Source organism: Hemitrygon akajei, chromosome 4, assembly GCF_048418815.1.
Source record: "Hemitrygon akajei chromosome 4, sHemAka1.3, whole genome shotgun sequence".
NCBI lineage: Eukaryota > Metazoa > Chordata > Chondrichthyes > Myliobatiformes > Dasyatidae > Hemitrygon > Hemitrygon akajei.
In genome coordinates, this window is record NC_133127.1 from 16,170,885 (window position 1) to 16,198,585 (window position 27,701).

The 27,701-nt window shown below is 42.8% G+C and overlaps 1 protein-coding gene across 1 annotated transcript in view; it reads right to left on the reverse strand.

The window, feature by feature from the left end:
• LOC140726138 (dedicator of cytokinesis protein 2-like) overlaps window positions 1-27,701 on the reverse strand; it is a 1,234,790-nt gene that overhangs the window by 985,057 nt on the left and 222,032 nt on the right. The gene's annotated exons all lie outside the window — the stretch shown is intronic.

Consider the following 27,701-nt stretch of genomic DNA (forward strand, 5'->3'; position numbering starts at 1 on the left):
AGAACAGACAATAAATCCCAGTAGTGTTAGTGATGACTCATTCATTCATTATGTGCCAAGTCATATGACGTGTACGATCTTTGTTCTTGGCAAAAAAAAATTTTTTTACAGAAGCAGTTTGCCAGTGCCTTCGTCTGGGCGGCGTCTTTACAAGGTGGGTGACCCCAGCCACCATCAACAGTCTTCAGAGACTGTCTGCCTGGCGTCAGTGGTCGCATAACCAGGACTTGCTCATACAACCATCCACCACCTACTCCCATGGCTACACGTGACCCTGATTTGGGGGTGGGGGGCGAGTGGGGGCTAAGCAGGTGCAACACCTTACCCAAGGGTGACCTGCAGGCTAGTGGAGGGAAGGTGTGGCTTACACCTTCTTTGGTAGAGACACATCTCTATCCCACCATCCATAGTGATAACTACGTCAAGCTAAAATCAAACAGAATCCCCTGAGGATCAGAAAAAAAAAGGCTGTAAAGAACTCAAGAAAGCAAATAATAAAGCCAGGAAAGGCCATGAAAAGTCCTTGGCAAGTAGATTAAGAAGTGCCTGCACGAGTGGTGCATGCAAGCTCAATTTCAATGTTTAAGAAGTTTGGATAGGTACATGGATGGTAGGGGTATGGAGTGCTATGGATGATGGGAGTAGGCAGTTTAAATGGTTTCAGCATGAACTGGATAGACTAAAGGGCTCATTCCTGTGTTATACTTCTCTATGACTGTAGGACTAAAGAGAATCCAAAGGCAGTCTATACATCCATCAAAAGGAAGAGAGTAAGCAGGGAGTGGGTAGGACCATTCAGTGACACAGGAGGGAGCACGTACTTGGAAGCAGGGATATGCGTGAGGTCCTAAATGAGTGCTTTGCATCTAATTCAACAAGAAGGATGTGGAGAATGGGAATATCAGTATGAAGCGGGCGGATGTTCTAGGACATACCGAGATAAAGCAGATAGTGCTTGGTCTCTTAAAGAACATTGAGACGGATAAGTCTCTAAGGCCTGATGGAATATAACACCGGGCAAGAGGACAATTGCTGGAACCTTGACCAACATCTCCAAGTAGCAGTGACTTAGGAATATGGCATCCATCATTAAGGATCCCCACCACCCAGGACATGCCCTCTTCACAATGTCACCATTGGGAAGGAGATACAGAAATCTGAAGGCATACACTCAGCAATTCAGAAACTGCTCATCCCCTTTATCATACAACTACAAAATGTACATTGAACCCATGAACACTACCTCACTACTTTTTTTTTTTTTTTTTTTGCAGTACTTACTTTAGTTTAACTGTTTAATAAACAACTTCATTGAAACCTGTGTGCTTACAAAGATTTACTGTACATTCCCAAACCAAAACCAGGAATAACTTGCGGATAGCTGTTCAAGGGCAAAGGGAAAATTTCAAAAAAGGTTGGAAATGACATCAGATGTACAACAACTCTGGCAGTGTTTGCACGACATTACTTCTTACAAAGCAGAATTCAGTAGCGTGAATGACAGCGATGCTTCACTACCAGATGAACCCAATGCCTTCTAAGTCCACTTTGAAAAAGAGAATATAACTACAGCTGTGAAGATCCCTGCTGCACCTGATGACCCTGTGATCTCTGTCTCAGAGGCCGATGTTAGGATGTCTTTAAAGAGGGTGAACTCTCGCAAGGCGGAAATTCCTGATGGAGTACATGAAAAGGATCTGAAAACTGGCAGGAGTATTCAAAGACATTTTCAACTTCTCACTACTATGGGAAGAAGTTCCCACTTGCTTCAGAAAGGTAACAATTATAACAGTGCCTAAGAATAATGTGAGTAGCCTTAATGACTATTGCCCGGTAGCACTCACATATAACCATATAACAATTACAGCACGGAAACAGGCCATCTCAGCCCTTCTAGTCCGTGCGGAACGCTTACTCTCACCTAGTCCCACCTACCTGCACTCAGCTCATAACCCTCCATTCCTTTCCTGTCCATATACCTATCCAATTTTTATTTCAAATGACAAAATTGAACCTGCCTCTACCACTTCTACTGGAAGCTCATTCCACACAGCTACCACCCTCTGAGTAAAGAAGCTTCCCCTCGTAGTGACAGTGATCATCGACAGTGATGAAATGCTTTGAGAGGTTGGTCATGACTAGACTGAGCTCCTGCCTCAGCGTTGACCTGGACTCACTGCAATTTGCCTACCGCCATAATAGGTCAATGGCAGACACAATCTCAATGACTCTACACACGCCTTAGATCACCTGGACAATACAAGCACTTATGTCAGGATGCTGTTCATCAACTATAGCTCGGAATTTAATACCATCATTCCCACAATCCTGATTGAGAACTTACAGAACCTGGGCCTCTTTACCTCCCTCTGCAATTGGATCCTCAACTTCCTAACTGAAAGACCACAATTGTGTGGATTGGTGATAATATCTCCTTCTCGCTGACAATCAACACTGGTGCACTTCAGGGCATGTGCTTAGCCCACTGCTCTGCTCTCTCTATACCCACAACTATGTGGCTAGGGATTGATCAAATCCCTCTATAAATTTGCTGATGATACAACCATTATTGATAGAATCTCAGATGGAGATGAGAGGGCATACTGGAATGAGATATGAGATATACCAAATACTGGAATAATGTCACAGCAACAACCTTGCACTCAACGTCAGTAAGATGAAAGAGCTGATCATGGACTTCAGGAAGGTTAAGACCAGGGAACATGAAACAATCCTCTTAGAGGGATCAGAAGTGGAGAGAGTGAGCAATTTAAAGTACCTGGGTGTCAAGATCTCTGAGGATCTTACCTGGTGCCAACATATCGATACAGCAAGACAGTGACTATATTTCATTTGGAGTTTGAAGAGATTTGTTATGTCAACAAACACTTCTATAGATATACCATGGAGTGCATTTTGACAGGCTGCATCACTGTCTGGTTCCTGGTATGGTGGGGGGTTACTGCACAGGACTGAAGGAAGCTGTAGAGAGTCATAAACTTGGGTACTAGCCTACAAATATCCAGGACATCTTCAAGAAGCAGTGTCTCAGAAAGGCAGCATCCATTATGACGGACCTCCAATGCCCAGGGCATACCCTTTTCTCACTGTTACCATCAGGTAGGAGGTACAGAAGCCTGAAGGCACACACTCAGCGATTCAGGAACAGCTTCTTCCCCTCTGCCATCAGATTCCTAAATGGACATTGAACCCATGAACACTACCTCACTTTTTAAATATATATTATTTCTGTTTTTGCATGTTTTTTAATCTATTCAAAATACATATACTGTAATTTTATTCCTTTCTATATTATCATATACTACATTGAACTTCTGTTGCTAAGTTAACAAATTTAAACGACAGATGCTGGTGATATTAAATTTGATAATGATTCTGATTTAAATATGCTAATGATGGGATAAAGAAGTGGACTGAGTATCTAATGGATCATTATCTGTATTCAATCAACACACTCAAAATGCTGGAGGAACTCTATTGTCAGGGTACCCAACCTTTCTTATGCCATGGACTGATACAACTAAGCAAGAGGTCCATAGAGCCCAGTCTGGGAACTTCTGTTCTATATGGAAAGGAATAAACGATTGCTGTTTCGGGCTGAGATCTTCTTTCAGGAGTGGAAAGAAAAGGGGACTAAACAATGAAAGAAGCGGAAGCTTTAGGCTGAGTGCAGAGGGCACTTATCAGAATGCTGTCTGGATGAGAGGCCATGTCTTAAGAGGAAAGGTTGACAAACTTGATTCTGGCTTCTTCCCCTTCCTTTTCAGTCCTGATGAAAAATCTCAGCCCAAGATGTTAAATCTTTATTACTTTCCATGGATGCTGCCTGATGTTCTAAGTTCCTTTAGCATTTTGTGTGTATTGCTCTCGATTTCCGGCACCAGCAGAATCTTTTTTTTAATATACAATATCTTCATATACTCAGAGGCCACTTTATTAAGTACATCTATACTCTGGCTCATTAATGCAAATATCTAATCAAGCAATCATGTGGCAGCAACTCAAAGCATTAAAGCATTTAGACACGGTCAAAAGATTCAGTTGTTGTTCGGACCAAACATCAGAAATGCGATCTAAGTTGCTTTGAATGTGTAATGTGTTGGTGCCAGGTGGGGTGGTTTGAGTTTCTCAGAAACTGCTGATCGCCTGGAATTTTTAATGCACAACTGTCTCCAGGCTTTACAGAGAATGGTACGAGAAAGGAAAATCATCCAGCAGTGAGCAGCAGTTCTGCGGGCAAAAACGCTCTGTTAACGGGAGAGGCTAGAGTAGAATGGCCAGACTGGTTCAAGCTGAAGGAAGGTGACAGTAATTCAAGTAACCACAAGTCACAAAGTGGTATGCAAAAGAGCGTCTCTGAAGGCACAACCCAGCAAACCTCGAAGAGGAACAACCAGTTGATATTTCGAGCCGAGACCCTTTATCAGGGTCTCGGCCCAAAACGTTGACTGCTTATTCTCATCCATAGATGCTACCTGACCTGCTGAGCTCCTCCAGCATGTTGTGGGCATTGCTCCAGAGTTCCAGCATCTGCAATACCCCTTGTGACGAAAGGAAAGAGGTGGAAGCTTTAGAGAGAGTGCAGAGCAGATTTACCAGGATGCTGCCTGGATAAGGAAGCACACCTTATGAGGAACAATTGAGCGAGCTAGGGTTTTCTATTTGGAGTGAAGGAGATGAGAGGTGACTTGATAGAAGTATATACCATGCTAAGAGGCATAGGTAGCATGGACAGCCAGTACTTTTTACCCAGAGGCAGCAATTGCTAATATGAAAGGACCTTATTTGAATGTGAACAGCGGGGATGTCAGAGGTTGTTGTTTGAAATTGGCATGGTGAGTGCACGGAATGTAATGCAGGGGTAGTGTAAAGACAGTTACACTAGTGAGATTTAAAAGACTCTTAGATAGGTAGATGGATGATAGAAAAAATAGGGGGGCTACGTAGAAGGGAAGGGTTAGATTGATCTTGGAGTAGGGAAATGGTTGGTGCAGCATTGTGTGCCAAAGGTCCTGTACCATACTATGTTCTAATCTAGACATAACTTTTAGATGCCTCTGTATTGCCTGTGTAATATTCCTCATACTTGCTTGTTATTTCACTGTACGTGAGCGATCAACGGGATGATAGATATACCAACAATAGTGGTACAATCACTCGAGTTGAGTATGATGTTCTCCAAAGGGGCTGTCTATCGGTGGGTCCTGCAGAGGCTGATCTGAGATCCAAATACTCTGGTTCAGTGTGGCGGCTGCGGTCAGTGGTGTTCAGTTTCCCCGTTTGCAGCTTCCCCTTGTTCTCTGTGGCACAGCAGAGTTCCTTCTCGTGTAGGTCAGCTCCCTCTTGAAAAGATTTCCTCCAGATGTATCTATGGAGTGCAATGTCTTCCTAGTTTTTAGATGTCATGTTGGATTCCTTCAGGCTGACTGATACTATCTTATATATCAACAGTAAGCACAGGATATTGGACAGCTCTGATTCTTAGAACATAGAAGATGGAACAGTACAGCACAAGTAAAGGCCCTTTGGCCCACAATATTCTGCCATAACAATTAAATTAGTAATCAAATGGCCAAATGAACTAATCTCTTCTGCCTACGCAATATCCATATTCTCCCATTTTCTTCACATTCATCTGCCTATTCAAATATCTCTTAGAAGTCCCTAATGCCTTTGCATCTACCACTACCCCAGGCAGTACATTTCAGGCACCCAACACTCTCTGTGTAAAAATACTTGCCCCTCACACCTCGCTTAAAATTATCCACTCATCTTACATGCATGCCCTCTGGCATTAGACATTGCAAACCTGGGAAAAAAGATACTGTCTGTCTACTCTACCAATGCCTCTCATAATCTTATAAACCTCTGAAGATCTCCCCTCAGCCTCCGCCACTCCAGAGAAAACAACCCAAGTCTGTTCAATCTCTTGTTATAACACAGGCCCTCTAATCCAGGCAACAATCTGGGAAACCTCTGCTTATACCCTCTTCAAAGCCTTGACAGCCTTCCTACAGTGGGGCCACCAGAACTGTATAAAATATTCCACATGGAGTTTTATAAAGCTGCAATATAACTTCCTGGGTTTTGAACTTAATGCCTTGATTCGTAAAGGCAAGCATGCCACATGCCTTCTCAACCAGTGTAACCACTTTCAGGGAGCTGTGAACTTGATAGATAGATAGATAGATAGATAGATACTTTATTCATTGGACCCCAATAGCTTTCCACCCATTACGATTATTAAGGATCTTACCATTAACAATGTACTGTCTCTTTATATTTGACATGAGGAGTTTTTCAGAAGGGTTGCAGAGGGTGGCCTTACCCAATTCGAGCAATAATGTGCTTTGTATCAATAAATAAGTAAATAAACAGTCAGTTTGTTAATTCAGTCAGGAGTTAAAACACTATCAAAGCAAATGGCTCAATTGAATTGCACTGATTGAATCATTTATCACAACCTGCAACTTGGTCGTGTCAGTAGATAAACCAGACACAGAGAAAGAGGATAAATAGATGGTTTACTCTTTAAACTCCACCTCTTCCTGCTGCATTTACGATCACAAACTCAGCATCAACTGATTTTGCATAAATGCACAGAAGGCACTAAGAAGACTCAGAGGAATCAGAGTCAGAATCAGGTTTATTATCATTGACACAAGTTGTGAAATTTGTTCTTTTATAGCATAAGTACAGTGCAATATATAATATACAACTTCCAATAAGAACATGCACTTAATGGCCACCTTATTACATACCTCCAGTGACTAATAAAGTGGCCACTGACTGTATGTTTGTGGTCTTCTGCTCCTGTAGCCCATCCACTTCAAGGTTCATGGTGTTGTGCATTCAGAGATGTTCTTCTGCGCACCACTGTTGTAAAGCGTGGTTGTTTGATCTACTGTCACCCTCCTGTCTGCTAGAACCAATCTAGCCATTCTCCTCTGACCGCTCTCATTAACAAGGCATTGTTGCTCACAGATCTGGCCACTCTCTGTAACCATTCTCTGCAAACTCTAGAAACTATTGTGTGTGAAAATCTCAGGAGATCGGCAATTTATGAGATATTCAAACCACCAACAATCATTCCATGATTAAAGTCACTTGGATCACATTTCTTCCCCCATTCTGATGTTTGGTCTGAACAATCTCTGAACCTCTGGACCATGTCTGCGTTCCTTTATGCATTGAGTTGCTGCCACGTGATTGGCTGGTTAGAAAATTTGCATTAAGAAGCAGACGTACAACTGTAGCTAATAAAGTGGCCTCCAAGTGTAGGTCATAAAATTTGTTGTTTTGCAGCAGCAGTACATGAAATATTATAAATTACAATAAAAAATATATATAGAGAGGTGGTGTTCATGGGTTCACGGGCCGTTCAGAAAAATTCAGAAATCTGATGGTAGAGAGAGAAAAGCTTGGTCAGGGCATGAAGGGATACAGGCGGAGAAGGCAGGAGACTGAGGCTAATAGGAAAATTGGATCAGGCATGATAAGACCGTAAGACCATAACATATAGAAGCAGAAGTAGGCCATTTGGACCATCAAGTCTGCTCCGCCATTCAATCATGGGCTGATCTAATTCTTCCAGTCATCCCTACACCCTTGCCTTCTCCCCATATCCTTTGATGCCCTTAATCAAGAACCTTAAATACAACCAATGACTTGGCCAATCTGAACTGGCAGAGCAGAGTCGATAGACTAAATGGCTTAATTCTGCTCCTATATCTTGGCTGCTCCACTTCTTCCTTGTTGAAAAGCAACCTTCAATCCAAATCTAGAAGGAACTTAAGACCATTCAGACAGGAGTATGCCTTAATCTTTTCATCATCATCTAATCCGTTTTTCCAAACCAACATGCAGTTTACACTCAGTATTTATTCTGCATTGATACATCTACCTTGTTCTACCTGAACGCCCTGTGTAATAATTTGATCTGTAGGAACAAGCTTCTCACTGTATCTCAGTGCTCGGGACAATAATAAAACAATTTCAATTCCACCCTGATTTAGAATTGGAATCACTTTGTTGCCAGAATGTGAAACAAACCAGAACTGATTGTGGTCTGGTGCCAAACAAAAAACACAGGACAATAGCATAACAGACAGCACAACAGCAACCAACAATTTATGGTTTCTCTGCAGCTTGTTTACTTTTTACAAGGGCACACACACACACACACACGCACACACAAATGTGGTGAACTACATATACCTGTCTGGACACGCCCCCCCGCTGACTGTTCCTGTGGCTCCTCCCACAGACCCCGGTATAAAGGTGATTGAGGCCTGAGCCCTGCCCTCTGTCTCCAGGATGTAGTATGGTGGTCAATTACTGCTTGTTCTTTCTTCCAGTCAATAACAGCCAATATCTCGCCTCCCGTCTCAGAGAGTTATTGATGGTGCATCAACAGTCAAGATGGATTCAGTCAATGGAAGACACCAGTGAGTCTGACGATGGTTTAAACTCTCAGTAGCCCAAAAGGGGTGAGTTGAGATTGATCCAGAGTATTGATAAATGACTCTCACATGTTTGCTGCAACTAGAAGTTTGCAGAGGAGAGAGGAGAGGAGAGGAAGGTTTGAAACAGAAGAAGCCTAGGGACAAATAGATCACTGTTTGGACTCAAGTAGCCTGTGAGGGTGAGTTTGTTTCCATTCGAATACGAAAGTGTGATTGTCACTTAGTTAATCCACAGGAGTGAGTCCTCTGGTGAGGGGTAAACCTTTGTGAATATCACGTGTGTGTTTACCTTTTGTCTAGGTGTGGTAGTTCATTGAAGCAAGGCACCCCTGTGGCAAATCACTGTTGGAGTTATTTCGTATGTCGTGGAACTGGGTAAGTGGCTATCACATTGTATGTGATTGGAGTAACCTTGTGTAATCTACCAGTGTGTTGACCCTTGCCTGGGTGGTGGTTCCCTTGAAGATGGTCCCCTTTGTGATAAGCTGCTGTCGGTGAAATCCATACGCGGATTCTGTTTGAGTATCCTGTGGCCACCACTTTGGGATGTCCCGTAGCTGAATTCGGGTGTGGTACCGCTTGTGTTGAAAGGATATTCGTTGAAGATCACTGTCGGTGATATTTTGTGTGTGGAGTGGAACAACTTCAGAGATAAAACCTACTGCCATGGTTATTTTGAATTGCTGTCGTGGAATCTGTGGAATATCAACATAATTGCCTCCTCACAACATTCGCCTTTGGATTACAAACATCTCGCATTAATTATTTGAACTGAAGTTTTCTTACACACTATCGTAAGACTGTATCACTTACCACCTAAGCTTGAAGAAGTTTGGGGATCTATATACTTACACCTATATATGCACAACACCGTTAACGCTTGATTTACCTGGTTTAAGTTAATATATTACGTAGTTACTAATAAAATAGTGTCTTGTTAACAGCAAAACCGGACTCCAGGTGTGTTCTACTGTTCCTGATACTTTTACAGGGTTGAGTGTACGTAACATGGTGAAAATCTCATCCCAGTTGCGCTTGGGATTAAAGGTGGAAAGATTAAGCTGTACAACAATGAACCGCCTCAATCAGAAGCTTCAGAGAATCCACAGCAAAACTGCTCAATCTACTGATAGGATTGAAAATAGATGAAGCGATAATGAGAAGAGGGAACTATATTAGTTACTGCTGAGTGAGGAAAAGGACATCATGTTGATTCTTTTGATCAAAGCCACTGTCTGCCGATACAGAGCACTGGACAAAATGGCAGCTGGCAATCCGCCAAATAATGACCCACACTTCAAAATAATATTCGCACTCTGTGTGCCTACCTTTGCATTTATATACCTATGGCAAATTTAAGTTCACTACATATGGGCCTTTAGTTAGAGCACTCAATGAAGAGTTATTTCTCCTGACAGGAGCCTTACTGATCAATGGAAATAGAGTTCAGACAATCAGAAGAGAATTAAGGAGTATTTTTTGTGCAGTTCTGGACTCACTGTGCATAACAAGGAGAAGTTGGTTGTTGAGGCCTTCAAGCAAGGGGGAATTTCCATACGGCATAGAAGGAGATCATTTCAGCTCATCACATTCAACAAAAATTCCCAACCACCCCACCAACCTCCCCTCCACATTGTCATTAACTCAACTAGATAGGGGTAATTTCAAATACAAATTTCAATTCACTTATTTATCACTATAACACAGAAACCGGCCCTTTGGCCCATCTAATCCATGCTGAACTATTACTTTGCCTTGTCCCACTGACCTGCATTTGGATCATGGTCCTCCAAACCCCTCTCATCCAAGCTCCTGTCCAAACTTCTCTTAAGTGTTGAAATTGAACCCACACTCACCACTACCGCTGGCAGCTCGTTCCACACTCTCAATACCCTCTGAGTGAAGATGTTCTATTTCCCGTTCCCCTTACACATTTCACCTTTCGTGCTTAACCTCTAGTTCCAATCTCACTCAACCTCAGTGGAAAAAGCCTGCTTATATTTATCCTATCTACATGCCTTATAATTTTGCATACCTCAATCAAATCTCCCCTCATTCTCCTGTGCTCCAGGAAATAAAGCCTAACCTATTCAACTTACCCCATTTCCCCAAAATATACAGTGCAAAAGAGGATTAGTGAGCTTCATAGACTGTTCGGAAATCCTATGGCAGAGGGGAAGAAGCTGTTCCCAGAAATTTGTGTGTGGTTTTTCAGGGCATGTCCCAAGTAGTGGGGTTCTTAATGACAGATGTCCCCTTCTAGTGGCACCGCCTCTTGAAGATGTCCTTGATGCTGGGGAAGCTTGTGACCATGATGAAGGCACAATGTTCATTATGCAGGCACGATTAATGCTGGGAGGTACCCAGATGAAATTCTGGAGTGGCCTGGAAATATCAGAGAGGCACAAATCTGGTCTCCCCATGATAGGAAGGATGTAGAGCACTTGGAGAAAAGGTTCACCAGAATGCTGCCTGGGTTAAAGGGCATGTACCATGACATGTTGGAAGCTGAGGAGAGAACTAGACTGAAGTGCATATTATCAGAGGCACAGGAAGGTTCAGAATATTTCTCATCGGACAGGAATGCGGAGTACGAGAATACATGCAATTAAGGTGGGGGGGGGGGAAGTTGAAAGGAAAGAATATTAGTAGTAGGCTGCTTGGGCTGGTAGTAGAAGTGGATGTAATAGTGTCATTTATGAGGCTTTTAGACAGATGTGAATGCGCAGCAAATTAAGCGATATGGATCATGGGCAAGCAGCAGATTAATTTTACTTGGCATCATGCTCAGTGCACAGAGAACCAAAAGGCCTGTTTCTGTGCTCCACTCATATGTACACACAGCGGCTACTTCTTTTAGGTACAGGGGTGGAATCCGGTGTGGTTTTCTGCTGCTGTAGCCCATCCACTTCAAGCTCCAATGTGTTGTGCATTCAAAGATGCACTTCTGCACACTACTGTTGTAACACGTGGTTATTTGAGTTACTGTCGCCTACCTGACAACTTGAGCTAGTCCGAACTTTTCATGTACAAGGCATTTTTGCCGAGAGACCTGCCGCTTACTAGATGTTTTTTTTTTGATTTTTTTCCGCAATATTTTCTGTAAACTCTAGAGAATGGTGTGCGTGATAATCCCAGGAGATCAGCAATTTTTGAAATACTCAAAGCATCAATTATCATTCCATGGTCATAAAGTCAGAGAGAAGTACAGCATAGAAATAGGCCATTTAGCCCATCTAAGTCCATGCCATATAACCATATAAACTGCTTACTCCCATTGAACAGTTCTGATTAAAGGTCTTGGCCCGAAACATCGACTGTACTCTTTTCCACAGATGCTGCCTGGCCTGTTGAGTTCCTCCAGCATTTTGTGTGTGTTACTGACCTATTCAATCTTTCCTTATAACTCACGTCCTCCAGACCTGGCAACATCCTTATAAATTTTCTCTGTACTCTTTCAACTTTGTTTACATCTCTCCTGTCAGTAAGTGACCAAAACAGCACACATTACTTCAAATTAGGACTCACCAATGTCTTATACAACCTCAGCACAACATTCCATCTCCTGTACTCAATACATTGATTTACGAAGGCCCTTGTGCAGAAAGCTTTCTTTATGACCCTATCCACCTGTGATGCCACTTTCAATTAATTATGCACCTGCATTCACAGATCCCTTTGTTCTATTGCACTCCTCAGTGTCCTATCATTCACTATGTAAGATCTACCTTGGTGTAAACCTTGCACTTGTCTGCATTAAATTCCATCTGCCATTTTTCAGCCCATTTTCCAGCTGATGCAGATCCCTCTACAACCCATGATAGCCCTCCTCGCTGTCCACTACACCCCCAATCTTGGTGTCATTGCAAATTTGCTGATCCAGTTAACCACATTATCATCCGGATCATTGATATCGATGACAAACAGAAAAGGACCCAGCACCGATCCCTGCAGCACACCACTAGTCATGGGATCCAGTCAGAGAGGTGACCCTCTACTACCACTCTCTGGCTTCTCCCACAAAGCCAATATCTAATCCAATTTACTACCTCATCCTGAATGCCAAGTGACTGAACTTTCTTGCCCAGCCTCCCATGCAGGTCAAGGTCACGAAGGTTACATTTCTTCCCCATTCTGATATTTAGTCTGAACAACAGCTGAATCTGAATCAGAATCAGAAACAAGAGAAAATCTGCAGGTGCTGAAAATCCGAGCAACACACACAAAATGCCGAAGGAACTCAGCAGGCCAGGCAGCACCTATGGAAAAGAGTACAGTTGACTTTTCGTGCAGAAACCCTTCGGCAGGAAACGTTGACTGGACTCTTTTCATAAAAGATCTCACCCACCCTGTTCATAGATTGTCACACTTCCATCAGGGAGGAAGCTACATAGCATCCACACCAGGTCCACCTGACTCAGAAACAGTTACTTTCCAAGCAGTAACAGTGATCAACACCTCCACTCACTAACCAACCACCACCACTTTATCATCTCATGTCTGTCACCCTCTGTACAAACACTCCCTTGCCTAGTGTCTGTTTATAGACATACAATCAACCTATATATAACAATACTGAGTGTCAAGGAAGTCAAGGATCCAGATGCAGAAGCCCAAGTTTGGAGTTTGTTGACTAGAACTGAGGGTACGATTGTGTTGAACATTGAGCTGTAATCAATAAACAGCAGCATTATGTAGGTATTGCTATTGTCCAGGTGATCCAAGGTTGAGTGGGGAGCCAGTGAAATTGCATCTGGTGTAGACCTATTGTGGTGGCAGGCAAATCGTAATGGGTCCAAGTCCTGGATTAGGCAGGAGTTGATTCTGACCATGACCAACCTCTTGAAGTATTTCATCATAGTAGATGTGAGTGTGTCTTGGCACTAGTCATTGAGGCAGCTCTTCCTGAACTATACCGAACTTCTGAAACATGTGTGCTTGCTTTATGCATTGCTGTCACAAGACTGGCTGATTAGTTATTTGAATTAATGAGCAGGTGTACCTCATAAAGTGGCCACTGAGTGTATTCTCTGTGTTTCAATAATATGGGACTGAATTACAGGAAGAAGTTCAGCAGGTTCGCACCTTTCTCATAGGACCATATGAGAATGAAGCGTAATCTGATGAGGGGGAATCTCTTTGAAAACTATCGAATGTTGGAAGGACTCAACAGAGTGGATGTGGAGAAGATGTTTCCTGTGGTAGGAGAGTCTAGGACCAGAGGGCAGAGCCTCAGAATAGACAGGCATCCACTTAGAACAGAGTTGAGGAGGAATTTATTTAGCCAGAGGGTGGTGAATCTGAGGAATTCATTGCCACAGGCGGCTGTGGAGGCCAAGTCATTATGTCTATTTAAGGCAGAGGTTAATCGGTTCTTGATTAGTCAAGCATGAACGGTTACAGGGAGAAGTCAGGGCGGAGAGGGAAAGTAGATCAGTTATGGTGGAGTGGAGTCAATGGACCAAATGGCCTAATTGTGCTCCTATATCTTATGGATGTTTAGAGGGGCATACAGCTATGAGGGTCATTGAACGCCCCCAGCTGTTTTCCCTGGGTTAGGGAATGGCAGACTAGAGGACATAGTTTTGTGAGAGGGAAGAAACTTAACAGGAATCTGAGGGGCAATGTCTTCACCCAGAGAGTAGACACAATATGGAAGAAGCTGCCAGAGGAAGTGGTTGATACAGGTACATGAACAACATTTCAAAGATACTCAGACAGGTACACGGATAACATTACAGGGATATGGATCCAATGGGATTAGTTCAGATGAAAGTCTTGGTCAGCATGAACTAGTTGGGCTGAAAGGCCGACTTCCATGTGCTGACTGACAACATGACACCGTGACTCTCTGAAATAAAAGAATGAACTGATATGCCCAACAAATCGCATCATTTTCCCACACCCCCTGAAAAAAAATATATATCCCCTGCAAAATTTATATCTCCTGCTTATACCAGCACTTCCTAATAGCTTTATAGTCAACTCAAGCACTTGGAATTTGCTTAGAAACCAATTTCTAGTCATCAGGATTTAACATACGACCAACCTCCATTAATAGTAATCGAAAACCAACCAAGCCTCTTTGCACCCATTAAACAGTAATTAGTCAAAGGAAAACAAGAAATCCATATACTCTATCTAAGCACATTTTCTTTGTCTCCGCGCAGGTAATCAATGGCTTTGTTCCTGTGCCTTCATCACTCCGACCACAGGTTTGCTGAGTGGGCAACGTTTCTCCTGGCTCCTGCTATATATTACCCTGGGCAACGTTCAATAAGTATGGGAGAGAAAATCAGAACTGATTCTGATTCAAGAGGTTGAATAGATTCCTTCAGAGTTCTTCTTCAGTAGGTTTTATTTGGGCATTTGTGGGAGAAATATATTAAGAGTTAAATGCAATCCTGAACTCCTCCTCCCACTGCTTTGGCATCAAAACTTACCGTCATATGGTTCTGTTCTGAATTTATGAACTTAATGTAGATCTGAAAATATGCCTGGTAGAGACCATGGTTCAACATCATCCCTTTGACAAATACCTACTTCATCCTTCGCCAGTTTCACATCCACTTCCAATTTCACCTCAGCCACCCAACACCTTACCATGCCTGACATGTGGAAAGAAGCTTGCACTCAACATTAGTAAAACCAAAGAACTGATTGTGGACTTCAGGAAGGGTAGGACGAGGGAACACACACCAGTCCTCATAGAGGGATCAGAAGTGCAAAGACTGAGCAATTTCAGGTTCCTGGATGTGAATATCTCTGAGGTTCTAACCTGAACTGAGCATTTTGATGCAGCTACAAAGAAGCCACAACAGTGGCTATATTTAATTAACAGTCTGAGGAGATCTGGTATTTCACTAAAAGCACTCTCAATTTCTACAGCATTCTAACTGGCTGCACAGCTGAGGACTGTGAACAGTTTTGGACTCCTCATTTAAGAAAAGATGTGGAGAGGTCATTGGAGAGGGCTCAGAGGAGAAGCTCAAGGATGATTCCAGGAATGAAAGGGTTATCATATGAGGAATGTTTGATGGCTCTGGGTCTGTACTTGCTGGAATTTAGAAGGATGAAGGGGGATCTCACTGAACCCTTTTGAATGTTGAAAGGCCTAGACAGGGTAGATGTGGAAAAGATGTTTCCCATGTGGGGAAGTCTAGGACAAGGGGGCACAGCCTCAGGATAGAGGGTTGTCCATTTCAAACAAAGATGTGGTGAAATTTCTTTAGATGGTAGTGAATTTGCGGAATTTATTACCACAGGCAGCTATGGAGGCCAGGTCGTTGGGTGTATTTTAAGGCAGAGCTTGATAAGTTCTTGATTGGACACGGCATCAAAGGTTACAGGGAGAAGATCGGAGAATGGGGCTGAGGAGCAATAAAAGGGATCAGCCATGATTGAATGGTAGAGCAGAATTGATGGGTCAAATGGCCTAATTCTGCTCCTATGTCATGGTTTTATATTAAACCTGATTCTGATGTGGAACTTCATCAAATGCTATCTTGACATCATGTTGCATCACCACTGGGCACAGCTTTATTTTGCTTCCTAGCAGCCCACCAGATAGACACCCCATTGGCAACCACGCACTCAACACCAATGGACAGAGGCAGCGATATATACTATCCACAGCAAGCACTGCAGCAACTCACCAAGATTCCTCAGACAACACCTTCCAAAGCCATAATGTCTACTCATTGGGAAGACAAGCTCAGCTGAAGCAAGGGGAATAGGCCCCCTGGAATATGCCCACCAAGCCAAACACCATGCTGATTTGGAAATATATCGCTACTCCTTTATCATTGCTGGGTCAAAATCCTGGAACTCCCTCCTGAACAGCATTGTGGGTATGCCCACACCACAAGGACTACAGCGGGTCAAGAAGGCAGCTCACAGCCACCTCCTCAAAGGCAACTAGGGATGGACAATTGAAAACACGAGAAAATCTGTAGAAGCAGCAATTCCAAAGCAACGCACACAAAACACTGGAGGGACTCAGCAGGCCGGGAAGCATATATGGAAAAGAGCAAATTGTCAATGTTTCGGGCCGAAACCCCTTCATCAGGGTGCTTAAATGCTGCCTCAGTCTCCAAAGCCCACAGCCCCTGAAGAAAATCCAAGTATAGTTTATTGCCATCTGCATGAGCATGTTAAGGTACAGGTACAATGAAAAAAAACTTGCTAACAGTTTCAGTCTCTTCTGAAACTGTTCTCAGAAGACTTGGAAGTCAAATTCTAATAAAGGATATACAAAGGAACAGCAATCAGTGTGGGGGAGGTAGGAAAAGAGACCGGGTGATGAGGGCTGGATTGAGTGCAGGAGGAACGGGGTAGATCATGAGGAGGGAGAAAGGAGATAGAATTCACCAGAAGTCGGAGAATTCAATATTCATACCATCAGATTGTATTTTACCCAGGTGGAATATTCACTGCTTCATGAAAACAGCCAGCATATTCGAAGACTCTACCCGCCCCGTACATTCCTTCTTCCCTCTTCATTCGGACAGAAGATACAAAAGCCTGAAAGTTTCTACTCTGCAGTTATAAAACTGTTTAATAGTTCCCTAGTATGATGCTAATTACTAATACGATCACTCGAGCCGAGTATGATGTTCTCCTAAGAGGTTGCCTACTGGTGGTATCTCACGTGGCCGCAAGGATGTTCCGGTATCCACATATTCTGGTGCAGTGTGGACAAGAGTGGTGGCTGTGGTCAGGGGTCGGGTCTTTTGGTTGTTCAGTCTCTCCTTTCGCAACTGCTACTTGTTCTCTGTGGCACAGAGGAGTTCACCGTCATGTAGCGCAGCTCCCTCAGCTGCATCTATTGAGAGCAATATCTTCCCAGGTTTTAGATGTAATGTTGAATTTCTTCAGGCTGACTTTGATGGCATCTTTCAAGTGTTTCCTTTGTAGGATAAGACGGATTTGTGACAAAAATCTTCCTTGTTATGATCTTGTCTGACAAGAGTAAACCAGCTCTGCCCTTTTCCTGCAGCTGTTACACTTTATTCTGCATTGTTACTCTGCCACGATGCACGGTATAATGATCTGTTCTGTGTGAACCGTATGCAAGACAAGCTTTGCACTGTATCACGGTGCATGTGACAATAATAACCCATTGTATAATATGAGATGCTGTACCTTATCCTGCTCCAGAGTCTGTTCTATCTGGGATTTTGTGGGAGAAATCCATTAAGAGTTAACTATGCCTGAAACATGTCTTGGGTGCCACAGTGATGTGGCAGTTAGCACTGTGCTATTACAGCCCTGGACACTGAAGTTCAGAGTTCAATCTCAGCGGCTTCTGTAAAGACTTTGTACGTCCTCCCCCATCGAATGCTGGGTTTTCTCTGGGCGCTCCAACTTCCCGCCACAATCCAAAGACATAACAGGTAAGTTCATTGGTCATCGTAAATTGTCCCGCCATTCAACTAGGCTTAAATCAGGGTTGTCCAATGTTGCTAGGTGGCGCGACTCGAAGACCCAGAGTGGACTGCTCTGCGCAGTGTCTCGAAATTAAATAAATAACGAAATAGATTCTGCAATCGCATTCCAAGTAAAATCAAGAATCAACTTTATTCATCATATATATTTACATGAATTAGGAATTTGCTGTGCTGTGTTGGTCAGGGCTGGACATGCAACAAAAATCACAATTAAAAAGTATAAAGAATTACCTAAAAATTAAAGAATTAGATATAAGGAAGTTAGTGGTTAAAGTGGATAAAGACGTCAAACAGATTGAACTGGATAGTTGATGAATTTTCCCGAAACTACAAAATATTCACAACCTCCAGATTGTCCTCAGGCTTTCTTTTCTCCTTTGGTTTAACCGTGCATCTCATGTGTTTAACAAATAGAGACACACATGACCTGGGCTCCCTCTGGTGGGACTTTGCTAATCGTTTTCATTTCCTTTGTACAGATTACTCTGTCATTCAATGGCACTGGTTCTAAAATGGGGGTCTATGACCAGAGGGCAGAGCCTCAGATTGAAAGAATACAGAGAAAATTTACAAGGAAGTTGTTGAGACTTGAGGACCAGAATTACAGAGGAAGTTTGAATAGGTTAGAAACACGAGAAAATCTGCAGATGTTGGAAATCCAAAGTAACACACACAAAATGCTGGAGGAACTCCACAGGACAGGCTGCATCTATGGAAAAGAGTAAAGAGTCGACGTTTTGGGCCAAGACCCTTAATCAGTCCTACTGAAGGGTTTCGGCCCAAAATATCGACTGTTTACTCTTTTCTGAAGATGCTGCCTGGCCTGCTGAGTTTCTCCAGCATTTTGTCTCTGAAGAATGGGAGAATGAAGAGAGTTTTAATAGAGGTATACAAAATTATAAAGGGTATAGATAAGGTTAATGCAAGCAGGCTTTTTCCACTGAGTTGAGTCTATTGGAACTGGAGGTCATAGGCTAAGGGGAACCAGAGCTTCTTCGCTCAGAGGGTGCTGCTAGTGTGGATCGAGCTGCTAGAGGAAGTGGTATTTGCATTTTTATTTTCAACATTTAAGAGAAGTTTGGGTAATTACATGGATGAGAGAGCTATGAAAGGTTGTGAGTGCAGGTAAATGAGACTTTGCTGAAGATCAGGCTGGCACAGACCAGATGGGCCGAAGAGACTGCTTCTTTTCTGTAATGCTCTATGACTAAATGACATTAAGAAAAACAGACAGCTGGAGGAGATCCGTGGCTCAGGCAGCATCTGTGCAGAGAAACAGACAGTCAATACTTCAGGTGAAGAACATTCACGCCCGTCCACAGATGCTGCCTGACCCGCCGAGTTCCTCCTGCAATTTTCTGTTTGCTACAGATTCCAAATCAGGTTCATTATTATAAACTTATTAAGTTGTTGCTTCTGATGCTTAGGATCGATACAATTTGCAATTTACAGAAAGATGCAGAAAGCCAGCTCCATCATCCTTCCCACTAACAAGGGCACCTTCAAAAGGTGTCATCGAGTTATAAAGTCATAGAAAAGCATGGCACAGGTACAGTGTTTTCAGCCCCTCTACTCTGTCCTGAACCATTTAAACTACTTACTCCCAATGACCTGCTCCGGGACCACAGCCCTCCATACCCCTACCATCCTGGTACCTATGCAAACTTCGCTTAAGTGTTGAAATCAAACTTGCATACACCACGTGCTGGTAGCTTGACCCACACTCTCACAAACCTCTGAGTGAAGAGGTTTCCCCTCAGGTTCAGTCTCCTTAAATCTAGCACCTTTCACCCTTAACCCATGGCCTCTGGTTGTAGTCCCACCCAATCTCTGTGACAAAAGACTGCTGGTGTTTACCCAGCACCAATTAGACCAGTCATAATTTTATATACCTCCATCAAGTCTCCTCTCAACCTTCTACATTCCAAGGGATCAAGTCCTAACCGATTCAATCATTCCTTATAACTTGGGTCCTCCAGACCTGGCAACATCCTTGTAGATTTTCTCTGTACTCTTTCAAACTTATTTACATTTTTCCTGTAGGCAGGTGACCAAAACAGCACACAAATACTTTAAATGAGGAGTCACCAGAGTCTTATACAATTTCAACGTAACATTCCATCTCCTATACTCAATACTTTGATTTAAGAAGGCCAATGTGCCAGAAGCATTATTTACAACCATATCTACAGTGCCACCACTTTCAATGAATTATGGACCTATCTTCCCAGATCCCTTTGTTCCACCACATTCATCAATGCCCTACTATTCACTGTGGGAGACCTACCCTGGAAGGTCCTTCAGAGATGCAACAACTCAAACATGTCTGCATTAAATTCCATCTGCCATTTTTTAGCCTGTTTTTCCAGCCGGTTCAGATCCCACTGCAAGCCATGACAGCCTTCCTCTCTGTCCACTACACTCCCAATCCTGGTGTAATCCGTAAACCTGCTGATCCAGTTAACCACATTATCATCCAGCTCATTGATAAAGAGGACAAACAACAACAACAGATCCACCATCGATCCCTGCGGAACACCACTAGTCACAGGCCTCCAGTCAGAGATGCAAACATCCACCTGCCACTCTTTGGCTTTTCCCTCAAAGCTGGTGTCTAATCCAATTTACTCTCTCATCCTGAATGTCAAACTACTGAACCTTTTTTGACCAGACTCCCATGCGGCACCTTATCAAATGCCTTGTTGACAACATCCATTGCCTTGCCTTCATCAACTTCCCTGGTAACCTCCTTGAAATTGAAAATGACCTACCACACACAAAGCTATGCTGACTATCCTTAATTATTCCACGTCAATCCAAATACTTATATATCCGGTACCTCAGAATACTTTCTAATAACTTTCCCACCACTGATGTCAGGCTCACTGGCCTATAGATTCCTGGTTTATTTTTAGAGCCTTTATTAAACAGCAAAACAACATTGGCTATCCTCCAGTCCTCTGGTACTTCACCCGTCGTTAAGGCCGATTTAAATATCTCTGCTAGCGCCCTGGCAATGTCTGCACTTGCCTCCCCCAGGGTAGGAGAGAACACCGACACAGGCCCTGGGCATTTATACACCCTAATTTGTCTCAAGACAGCAGACAACTCCTCCTCTGTAATCTGTACAGGGTTCATGAAGTGGATACTGCTTTGCCTCACTGCTATAGGATCTGTGTACATCTTCTGAGTAAATACAGATGCAAAACATTCACTTAAGATCTCACCCATCTCTTTGGCTCCACACATGGATTACCCTTCTGATCTTCCAAATGACCAATTTTGTCCCCTGTGATTATGCATCTGTAGAAAATCTTAGGATTCCCTTTTACCTTTTCTGTTAGGACAACCTCATGCCTTCTTTTAGCTACGCTGATTTCTTTCTTAAGTGTTCTCTTGCATTTCTGAAACTCCATAAGCACCTCATTTGTTCCTACCTGCCTACACCTGCTATGCAACTCTGTTTTTTTCTTAACCAGGGCTTCAATATCTGACCAGCAAGGTTGTCTACAGCTGTTACCTTAACCTTTTATTGCGACAGGCACATACAAACCTCGTGCTCTCATCATTTAATTTTCAAAGACCTTCCACTTACTAAGTATACTTTTGCCACCTTTGCCAGAAAACAACCTGTCCCAATCCACATTTGCCAGATCCTTTCTGACACCAGCAGAACTGGCCGAACTCTAATTTAGAGTTATAACCCATGGACCGGACCTATCTACAAACGTTTGTATTTGCATATTTACTTTAAAACTAATGGCATTGTGATCATTGGATCCCTACACAAACTTCTGTCACCTGCCCTATCGTATCCCCTAATAGCAGATCAAGTTTTGCCTCGTTGGGACCTAAACATATTGATAAAGGAAGCATTCCTGAACACATTTGACAAACTGTATCCCACCTACCGGTAGTTCTTTTACAATACAGGAGTCCCATTCAATATGTGATATGTTAAAATCACCTACTATAACAACTGTGTGTTTCTTGCAACAGTCTGCAATCTCTCTGCAAATTTGTTCCTCAAAATCCCTAGGTCTGTTGGGTGTCTGTAATATAGTCCCAAAAACTAGGTCATATTTTTCTTATTTCTCAGTTCCACCCACAATGCCTCACTAGATGAGTTCTCCAGTCTGTCTTGATGCCATGACATTCTCCCTGACCCGTTACATCACCCCTCCTCCTTTAATCCCTCCCGCTCTATTACATCAAAGACAACCGAACCCCTGAATATTGATCTGTCAGTCCTGCCCCTCCTGCAAACTAATGTGGACTGTATTCAGAGAATCATCTTCGAACCTGGATGAGTATGCTGCAGTAGTTACTGACTTCATTAAAACCTGTGTGGATGAGTGTGTGCCCACAAAGACTTGCTGTACATTCCCAAACCAAAAGCCGCAGATGAACTAGGAGGTACGTCATCTGCTGAAGGCTTGATCTGTGGCATTCAAGTCTGGTAACCTAGGCCTGTAGCAGAAAACCAAGTATGATTTGTGGAGGGCTATTTCAAGGGAGAAGAAACAATTTCAAATGAGGTTGGAGGCAACATCGGATGCACGGCAACTCTGGCAGGGTTTGCAAGACCTGCAGAGTGAAGCTCAATAGCATGAATGGCAGCGATGCTTCACTGCCAGATGAACTCAACGCCTTCTATGCCCACTTTGAAAGGGACAACACAACTACAGCTGTGAAGATTCCTGCTGCACCTGATGACCCTGTGATCTCTGTCTCAGAGGCCGATGTTAGACTGTCTTTAAAGAAAGTGAATCCTCGCAAGGCAGAAGGTCCCGATGGAGTACCTGGTAAGGCTCTGAAAACCTGTACCAACCAACTAGCGGGAGTATTCAAGGACATTTTCAACCTCTCATTGCTACGGGTGGAAGTTGCCACTTGCTTCAGAAAGGCAACAATTATACCAGTGCCTAAGAAGAATAATGTGAGTTGCCTTAATGACTACGCCCAGTAGCACTCACATCAACAGTGATGAAATGCTTTGAGAGATTAGTTATGACTAGACTGAACTCCTGCTCAGCAAGGACCTGGACCCATTTCAATTTGCCTGTCGCCACAATAGGTCACTGGCAGACGCAATCCCCATGGGTCTCCACACGGCTTTAGACCACCTGGACAACACAAACACCAATGTCTGGATGCTTTTCATTAACTATAGCTCAGCATTTAATACCATAATTCCCCACAATCCTGATTGAAAAGTTGCAGAACCTGGGCCTCTGTACCTCCCTCTGCAATTGGATCCTCGACTTCCTAAACGGAAGACCACAAACTGTACGGATTGGTGATAACATGGTATAGCTCAAATACCATCTATAAATCTGCCGGCAATACAAGCATTGTTGGCAGAATCTCAGGTGGTGATGAGCGGGCGTACAGGAGTGAGATATGCCAACTAGCGGAATGGTGCTGCAGCAACAACCTGGCACTCAACGTCAGTAGGATGAAAGAGCTGATTGTGGACTTCAGGAAGGGTAAGATGAAGGAACACATACCAATCCTCATAGAGGGATCAAAAGTGGGGAGAGTGAGCAGTTTCAAGTTCCTGGGCGTCAAGATCTCTGAGGATCTAACCTGGTCCCAACAGATTGATGGCACACACTCAGCGATTCAGGAACAGCTTCTTCCCCTCTGCCTTCTGATTCCTAAATGGGCATTGAACCCTTGGATGCTACCTCACTTTTTTATTTAATATAGAGCGTTTCTGTTTTTTGCACATTTTTTTATCTAGTCAATATACATAATTGATTTACTTATTTATTATTATGTATTTCATTTATCTTTTTTATATTATGTATCGCATTGAACTGCTGCTGCTAAGTTAACAAATTTCATGTCACATGTCGGTGATTATAAACCTGATCCTGGTTCTGACAATGACAACAATATCATAATTCCATGTGTTGATCCATACCCTGAGATCATTTGCCTTTCCTATGATTCTTCCTGCATTGAAATATAGGCAGCTCAAGACATTTATTGTACTATTCTCAACCTTTTGATTCCTGACTTTGCCTGAGGTCTTAACAACATCTGTCTCCACAACCTCTCCACTAACTGTTTTGGCACTCTGGTTTCCATCCCCCTGCAACTCTCTAGTTTAAACTTCATCCATCCATCTATCTACTTAACTATCCACCTATCAATGGCACTAACAAACCTTCCCACTAGGATATTAGTCTCCTTCCAGTTCAGGTGCAAACTGGAGGGAACATTCCATCTGGGAATCTCATTCTCATCCACAGAACCTCCTTTCTATTCCCCTAACGAATCCCCTGTCACCACAGCTCGTCTCTTCTCCCTGCTTTCTTTCTGAGTCACAGTCAGACTCAGTGCCAGAGACATGACCGCTGTGACTTTCCTCTGCTCGGTCATTCCCCCCAACAATATCCAAAATTATTGTTGGGGGAAATGACCTTTTGTTGAGGGGGGATGCCCCCCGGGCTATACTGTGCTGGCTATTAAATCCCTTCCCCCTTCCTGAATGTCACCCAGTTTCCTATGTCATGCAACTCTTATTGATCACCCCTTCTGCCTACCGAATGATCTGGAGTTCATCCAGTTTCAGTTCCAACTCCTTAACATAGTGTTAGAAGCTGCAGCTGGATGTATTTCTTTCAAGTATAGTTGTCAGGGACACTGGAAGGCTCCCTGCCTTCCCACATCCCACAAGAGGATCTACTATCCTGCCTGGCATCTCTGCTGTTCTGACTGAGCAGATATAAAGAAGGAAGAACAATAAACTATGGGGAGTGGGGAGAAGCTCTACTTACAGTTTGTTGCTTTCACTTCCTCTTCCTCGCTGAAGCCTCAAAGAGCTAAAGTCTCAAAATCCCCACTCTAGCTCTGTCCACTCCAACACTGGCCATTCCACATTCCACAGGGGCCTTACTTCAATTTCTTCTTGCCAATTAATCCCGAACGCTGATCGGGTGCTGCTTAAAGCACCAAACTGCCGTGAGTCGCTGCCTTTTCTACTCAGTCAGCAAACCTGAGTGAACTACGTCTCCTCAGGCTTGTGATCTCCCCAACTGGGCAGTGCTCAACACTCAAATCTCCAAACTCAAGAAGGCAGCATCCACTATTAAGAACCTTCACTATCCTTCTTCTCAGTATTGCTGTGAAGGAGGTGGCACAGGAACATTAAGACCCACACTCAAGGTATTAGGAACAGCTTCTTCCCGTCCACCATCAGATTTCTGAATAGTCCATGCACCCATGAACACTACTTCGCTATCTTTGCTCTCTTTTTGCACCGTTTCTTTCTTTATTATATAAATTTCTTATTGTAACCTACAGTAATTTTTAGTCTTGCACTATCCTGCCTCCACAAAACAACAAATTTTGTGACACATGTCAGTGATAATGAACCGGATTCTGATCCAGTACAGTGTAAAGATATAAAACTGTCATAGATTACAAAAAGAAAGGAAGGAATAACAGGACAGTGTTCATGGACTATTCTGAAATCTGACAGGAGACACAGGCATGCTGTTTTTACATCTCTTGTGTCTTAGTTAGACCTAGTTCATTTATCAGACTCTTGTGTTGACTCTTCCCCAATGTGTTCTTTTCCAGGAATTCACCTGTCTAGATGTTTTGATGGATTTCGCCAATTTCCTCCCACCACTGTTACTGAACTCATATCATCATCATCATGTGCCGTGTTGTATGACATCATCATTATGTGCCGTGTCGTATGACGTGGGTGATCATCCTCTATGACCATGATTCATTTTGGCATATTTTTCTACAGAAATGGTTTGCCATTACGTTCTTCTGGGCAGTGACTTTGCAAGACAGGTGACCCCAACCATTATCAGTACTTTCAGAGACTGTCTTCCTGGCATCAGTGGTCGCATAACCAGGACATGTGATATGCACCAGCTGGTCATATGACAATCCACCATGGCTTCAAGTGACCCTGATCTGGGGGGGGGGGGGGGCTAGACCTTGTCAAAGGGTGACCTGAGGGAAGGAGCATTTTAGACCTCCTTTGGTAGAGCTGTATCCCCACCCTGCCACTCAATTGAACTCATAGACTGCAGTTATTTGGTGAGACCTGCTCTGCTTTATAAAGTGAAAGGTTTGCTGATTTTCATTCTCCAAGTGCCAGGTGAAACTCCAGCCAACTTTGGAAGATTACAATCAATAAATGAATTCACCCATTATGTTTTTTAATAATCTTGACTGGATTCCGTCTGGCCAGCTTTTCATCTGATTGTAATCCTATTATTCCATCTGCCAAAGTCAGACTTTAATATCAGATTTTTTTTTTCCACTCAGCTCAAAGTTGTCCTGGTATTTCTAGAATTCTTACTCCATTGAAAATAATGGAAAAGTACTTGCAATTAAATGATCAGATCACATGTCTTATTTTCTCAGTGTTGTGTATTGAAAATTGATTTATAGAAAGAAAGATTAGCTTTATTTGTCACACATACGTTGAAACATACAGTGAAATGTGTCGTTTGTGTCAATGACCAACACTGCCTGAGGAAGTGCTGGGGGCAGCCCACAAGTATCACCACACTTCTAACATTCCGACAGCTCAATAATCTTAATCCTTGTACGTCTTATGGGAATGCTAGAGGAAGCCCTCAAGGTCACAGGGAGAAACGCAAATGATGGAAATAGAACCCTGATTTTACAACTGGCGCTATAAAGTGTTATGCTGTTGTGTTACAACTTAACCCATTTGAGATTACTTCTGATTTGAAATACAATAATGTGTAAAAGACTGAGACACGTATATATAGGAACTTTTTCAGTAACAATTATACTGCACTGTTATTATTTGACCTTAATGCTCAGTGCACTCTGTAATGATCTGAGTTCTATAAACAATATGCAAGGTATGGTATTGGTCAGAGTATGAAGGGATATGGAGAGAAGGCAGTAGAGAGGGACTGAGAGGAAAAAAGGATCAGCCATGATGAAATGGTGGAGCAGACTCAATGGGCCAAATGGCCTAATTCTGCTCCTATATTTTATGGTCTTATGGTCTAAGACAAGCTCATCACTGTGTTTTATGCATGTGACAATATCAAACCAATACAAATACCAGGACAGTTAAAATCACCCACTACTGCAACGTTTTTATTTCTACAGTTGTCCAATCTGTTACAGCATTTTGTGCACTCCCGTCATGTTAATTTTCCATCTCCTCAGCTTGGGAGAAGGTAATGTTGAGTTTCTGAGCACATCCTTTTTCTTGCCAATACTTCTCAATTACAATTCACTGAAAGTTTTATTGATTTAATGATTGATTGATCGAGATACAACATGGAACAGGACCTTTTGGCCCTTCAAGCCATGTCACTCAGCAACCCTTTGACTTAATCTGAGCCTCATCTCGGGTCAACTTGCCAACCAGTACATCTTTGGACTGTGCATGGAAACAGGAGCACCAGTAGGAAACCCATGCAGTCACTGTATTTTTTTTATGCACGTGTGACTAAGAAAGCTAATCTTTCTTTCTTTAAATCAATTTTCAATGCACTGAGAAAATAAGACCTTGCTATCTGATCATTTGATTGCAAATATTTTTCCATTATTTTCAAAGAAATAAGAATTCTTGAAGCGCAGGGACAACTTTGAGCCGAGTGAGGAAACTTTATGATATTAATGTCAGACTTTGGCAGATAGAATAATAGGATTACAATCAGATGAAAAGCTGGCCAGACAGAATCCAAAGTTATTAAAAAAAACCCAATCTATTCAGAAAAAAAATCTAACATCCAGCTGCAAA